This window comes from Acinonyx jubatus, chromosome A1 (assembly GCF_027475565.1).
Source record: "Acinonyx jubatus isolate Ajub_Pintada_27869175 chromosome A1, VMU_Ajub_asm_v1.0, whole genome shotgun sequence".
In the NCBI taxonomy this organism is placed as follows: Eukaryota; Metazoa; Chordata; class Mammalia; order Carnivora; family Felidae; genus Acinonyx; species Acinonyx jubatus.
Genome location: NC_069380.1, coordinates 223,086,597 through 223,092,635, shown reverse-complemented (window position 1 = coordinate 223,092,635; position 6,039 = coordinate 223,086,597).

Here is a 6,039-nt window from a genome sequence, read left to right as displayed (position 1 = left end):
TTTATCTCCACCCACCTCTCAGGTATATCCCAACTCATGCAAGACGGGGGTTTTCATCTTGTCATCAGTCTCTTATTTCCCGGAATTCATCTATCCTTACATTTCATTGATCATGGAAGCAAATATTTCTCCAAATTAACCTCTGTTTTTCATAGTAAATATTTTTAAATGTTTATCTATTTATTTGTTTTTATTTTAGAGAGAGAGAGAGAGAGAGAGCGAGCATGTGTGAGTGGGAGAGAGAGGCAGAGGGAGAGAGAGAATCTTAAACAGGCTCTATGCTCAGCACAGAGGCAGACACGGGGCTCAATCCCATGATCCTGGGATCATCAGCCAAAATCGAGAGTTGGGTGCTCAACTGACTGAGCCACCCAGGAGCCCCTCAGAGTAAATATTTTTAAATGGAGACTCTTATCCTGTATCTTAAATGCTACGTTCCCTGTCATTTAAGATGTAGAACCTTTTCAAAGATCAACTCTCTTGTGGTCAGATTCTACTTGAGTGTGCTCACTGTCCACTGGTTGCTGCTAGAATCTTCTCCCGTTTCACCTAGAAAGCATGTTGGCATGCATGGCCCCTAGCAAACAGTTTTTAAAAATTTAGGTTAAATCTGAATTCTCAGAACAAATATGATATATTCTTTATAGTGTTGACTCCCAGACAGAGACCTTCAAAGATAGAATAGGTTGCTTATAAAATAATCATATAAAAAAATTCCACCACAACATGATCAAAGTCAAGCAACAAATAGCAAACTGCAAAAAATATTGGCAATATTCACATAGAAGATAATGTCTCTAATTATATAAATATATTTAATGGTTACTATAAATACTACTGATTTATTACAAATTATTAAGAAGAAATCAATAATCTTATGCACACAGGCAAAGGTCATGAGTAGGTAATTCTCAGAAAAGAGATATAAACTTTTTCATGCTTATGAAAAGAAAGTCACCTCAAAATAAGAGATTGCAAATGAAAACTATAATAAGATACCATTTCTGGGGCACCTGGGTGGCTCACTCAGTTAAGCGTCAGACTTTGGCTCTGGTCGCGATCTCACAGTCCGTGAGTTCGAGCCCTGCATCGGGCTCTGTGCTGACGGCTCGCAGCCTGGAGCCTGTTTCGGATTCTGTGTCTCCGTCTCTCTCTGCCCCTCCCCCACTCATACTCTGTCTCTTTCTGTCTCAAAAATAAGTAAACATCAAAAAAATTTTTTAAAAGATACCATTTCTTACTTATATTGTCAAAATTATGTGGCACCCTGAGTGGGCAAGATTTTGGAGAAATAGGCACATGGTATATTACTATTAGTGGTATAATTTTTATATAATCTCCCTAAAAGTTGTCAATATGCATGAAAATTTAAAACATGTATACCTTTTGTCTCAGCAGTTCCATTGGAGGGCTTTTTAAAAAATTTTTTTTAATATTTTTATTTATTTTTGAGACAGAGAGAGACAGAGCATGAGTAGGTGAGGGGGAGAGAGAGAGGGAGACACAGAATCTGAAGCAGGCTCCAAGCTCTGAGCTGTCAGCACAGAGCCCGATGCGGGACTCGAACTCACAAACCATGAGATCATGACCTGAGCTGAGGTGGGACGCTCAACCGACTGAGCCACCCAGGTGCCCCTGAGGGCTTTTATCCTACAGATATACTTACACAGAAACTTAAAGACAGAGTAGTAGACTATTAATTGTGGCACTTTCTACAGCAGCTAAAGAGTAAAACGGCTTAAATATCCATCAATAGAGGAATGATAATATAAATTATAATACATCATATAATGGAATCCTATGCAACGTTGAAAACCATGGGGAAGCACCAGTCATTCTAACATGGGATGATTGCCAAGATGTGCTGGATACGGTGGGAATAGAAAACAGTGTTGGAGAGTGTTTATACTGTGTTATTATCTGAGTGAGAAAGGTAAAACAGAGGCACCTACTCAATGGTTGTGTGTGCACTGAATATCTCTACAAAGGTGCAAGAAACAACTTGGATCGTTGACTCTTGGAAAAGGCACTCTGGGACAGGTGGGCAAAGGTGGCATATAGGGCTACTTTTTACTATACGTTCTTCGTAACATTTGGTATTTGATCATATGCATAATTTCAAAATTACAATAATTAAAGTCTTAATGAGGGTGCATGATACAATTACCTATATTTTATGCCCAAGTTTTGTCTCAACTCTTTTGTTTGTCTATGTTAATAGTAAAAATTGAGGCAGGAATAATATGGCTTTTACGATCTCAGAGGTTCTGTTCCTGAGATTCTCATGCAATTTTATAAACTGAAAAAAAGACTTTTTAAAAAAAGGGGGAAGCAACATTGCCTGCAGAGATATCTTGACAGTAAATTCATTAGATAGTAAAATAGTTTTGCATAATAAAGGACTGGTGCTCTACTGCTCGTCCTTTGAAATTAAACTTGATTCAGAACTTGAACTGATTACATAAAAGAGCCTGTCCAGTCGAGGGGAGAAAAGCCTAGGACTCCATATGTGTAGACCCACAGAGCAAATATAGTACATTCTTTGGCTTCCTTACAAAATGTCAGTCCTTTGATCTTTGAAATAATTTCACCTGTGTTGATGATTTCACATTAAAAAAAATAATCTTGGTCTTAATCTCACATTTTTTTCCCATTTCTTCCTCTTTACCAGTTACATTTAATTGCTTTTTTTTTCTCATCCAAATGGGAGTTTTGTCTTTATTCAGACTGCTGGACTGAGTTCATAATGTGCAGCTAATATATAGCAGTCTTTAAAATAGTATGCCAAGATTTTTGAGAGGATTGGAGTTTAATGAGTAAGCCTGGCTGCCTCATTTGTAATATTGTATTCAGGAAAAAATTAAAGGGACTTCAAGTCATTTTTCTTTCTAATAGACTTAAGAATCAACTGAATTAAAAAAAACAGACACACACACCTTGTATCAGATGGGGTGGCCATATTCAGATATTCCAGAAATGTTTTCACTGAGAATAAATGAAATAATATTGGTCATAAATGTATGATTGTTGAAGAAGGAGTTTAAGTTCAGGAGGAGTGTATTAAAACCAGTCTCTCTACTCTTGTGCAGATTGAAATTTTCCACTCTTAAAAAAAAAAAAATGTCAAGCACTGTTTACTCCAAATCACCCAGACTTTAATCCCCTCACTTCTCCTGAGGGCACCTCCTTCTCTTCCCTTTCTCCAGAAGGAGGAGGAGCACACATGAGGCTGCTTCATGAGAGATTCTCAGGCGATTTTCATTCATTCAACTAATATTTCCTGAGGGTTTCCATAGGTGGCTTCTGGACTGTGCTCTAAGCTTGCCAACCACAGTGTAAATGAGGCTACGTTCCTGCCTTCGCTAGGCTAAATCCTAGGAGGGAGGGCAGTGACTAAGCCAATCATCCTACATAATTTCAGATGGTGAGGCATGTCTGTCTTCCATTGCTGTTCAATCCCAAAAGTTGCAACCTGAAATGGCGACCACTTATTTGCTCATGATGCTGCGTGTTGGCAATTCGGGCAGGGCTCAGCTGGGAAGATTTAGCTGTTCCAGGTGGTGTCAGCTGGGTTTGTGTATGTATTTGTGGTTATTTGGAAAAGTGTCTGTAGAGTGGCTGGTCCCAGAGAGCTCGTACATGAGCCTACCAGTTGGCTTGGTTTGTAGGCTGGGACACCTCAGTTTCTCCACCCCCTGGCCTCTCTGGCAGGCTAGCTCAGGTTATTCAAATGGTGGTCTCAGAATTCTAAGGAAGTAAGGGCAAGACCTAATACATAGGAATTTTAAGTCTATGCATGTGTCATATTTGTTATTCCCCTATTAGCCAAACAAGTCACTAGGGCGTGTATATATATATATATATGCCATGTACCAAAGATCCCAGATTCAGATATTTTCATGAAGTCCAAAGCATAGGCTTTCACGAGGGCCTGCTTACATTTTGCTCCTACCTGTCTCAAAGTAATCTTTTTTAAAAGAAAATTTTTCTTGCCCATTGGAAAATGCTCCATTAAACAAAATTAAACAGTGATTATTATCATTATCATTACTATCGGCATGATTCGGGGCTCGCCAGAGGGGTTAATATGCCACCATGCATTGGGAATCCCTAAGATGAGGACTCTCGCTTGTACTTCACAGACTTTTTCCACCACAAAGTATCTCCAAGGCAGTTGCTACCTGATTCCAGCAATTGTTGCTGTCAAAATTGTGGGTCCAATGTATCTGGATCTTCCAGGCTTGCAAAAGTAGCAAAAACAGTTCTTCTATTCTATGCAAAATTTCTAATTTTGAGATACTGACAACTTGTTTAAGTGTTTTAAAGATTCAGTACAAAAAAAAATGTTTTTAATAAGCAAAATACAACTGAAAATCCAATTTGACAGGGTGGTGACTTTACATAAAGGCCCAAGGAGCCTTTTACAAAAGAATTCATGTTGACGGAAGGCAGAGTAGAGGTTCAGAGGTTTGGCCTCACGGGTGATCTGGCCCTAAGGGTAACAAGAATGAACACAAACCAAAGAACTGTTCTCAATAATCTCCATGGGTACCAAGAGCTCAGAGAGCGAGTATCCCTGGTGAAAGTATTCATGGCTTAAGCTCAGTGACCTCAGCATTAGTAAAGACCCTAGACTGTGATGTCCCAAGGGACTAGCAGAAGGGGAAGCCCAATTTTTCCTGATAGGCCCACCCACCACTGATTTGTCACTTGTCAACTGGACAATTCCAGATGGGGGAGAGGCAGTTTTCTCTCTCAGCTTTCCTATTGGAAGCGCACTTTTTCTGTGAAGCACATTGGGTCCATTCCATTTCCTGTCCGCATTCTACATATATTCCGGACTCCAACTTCTCTGGCATTAAATACTGCCTCCTCATCTGTTTTGTGCTTCCATCTCTGTCCTAGTAAACTGCATTTACCAAAATTGTGCTGTCCACATGCTGTAGCACAATGAAGCCTTGCTAATCCCCACCCCACCCCCACCCCCCCATCAAGAGGTAGAGTCTGGTCCCTTTCCCTAGACTGGCTTTGTGAACATCCTGTAACTAATACAGTGGAGGAGAAATGACCCTCTGCATGACTTCAGAAGGTTTTGCAGCCGCTGTCTGTTTCTCTTGGGTCCCAGGATCTACAGCAGAATTTCTCAACATTTGCACTGTTGACATTTTGGGTTGAAAAATCATTTGTGAGGAAGAGTGGGTGGGGGGTGTCCCATGCATCATAGGATGTTTAGCATTGTGGACCCTCAGACTAGCCCATCTGCTAACTGAGTACCACTAAGTAATCTCAAAGTCACCAGAAGCAGAAGGATTACCCAGCTGAGCCATGTGCGAATTCCTTGCCTACAGAATCAGTGACCTTCACCTTTTGAAAGGTTGCTGTTTTAACCCACTAAGTTTTGGGATAGTTTGTTGTATAGCAATAGTGACTAGAATATCTCCATAGATGGAAAACGAAATGTAATGATATTTTTCTATTTTATTTATTTTTAAGTTTATTTATTTTGAGAGAGACAGAGTGCATGCAAATGGGGAGGGGCAGAGAGAGAGGGGGGGAGAGAGAGAGTCCATGCTGACAGTGTGGAGCCTGTTGTGGGGCTTGACCTTAGGAATCCTGAGATCCTGACCTGAGCTCAAGAGTTAGACGCTTAACCAACTGAGCTACCCAGGTGCCCCAATATTTTGCTATTAAGAAAAAGGAAATTAGCATCCATTGGCTGCCCTTGGACACTCCTTTTAATTTTTCTAGTTTATGGTACAGCAAATGAAGTTGCTCTCATTCACTTAACACACACGTATTGAGGACCCATATTTGTGCCAGGAGCCAGGTTGGATTCTATAGACGCATAAATAAACATAACATTTGTCATTATTATATCTGTATAATTGCCTTCATGCATCCTGCTATCTAACCAACATTCTCAGTTCTGTGAATGGGTGATCTTGAAATGACCTTCACTCTTCAGTTTCTTTCTTCTTCTCATTGTAGTCGCCTTCCCGGAACTTCCTCTTCCTTCACCATCTTCCTCCATCTTGTCCA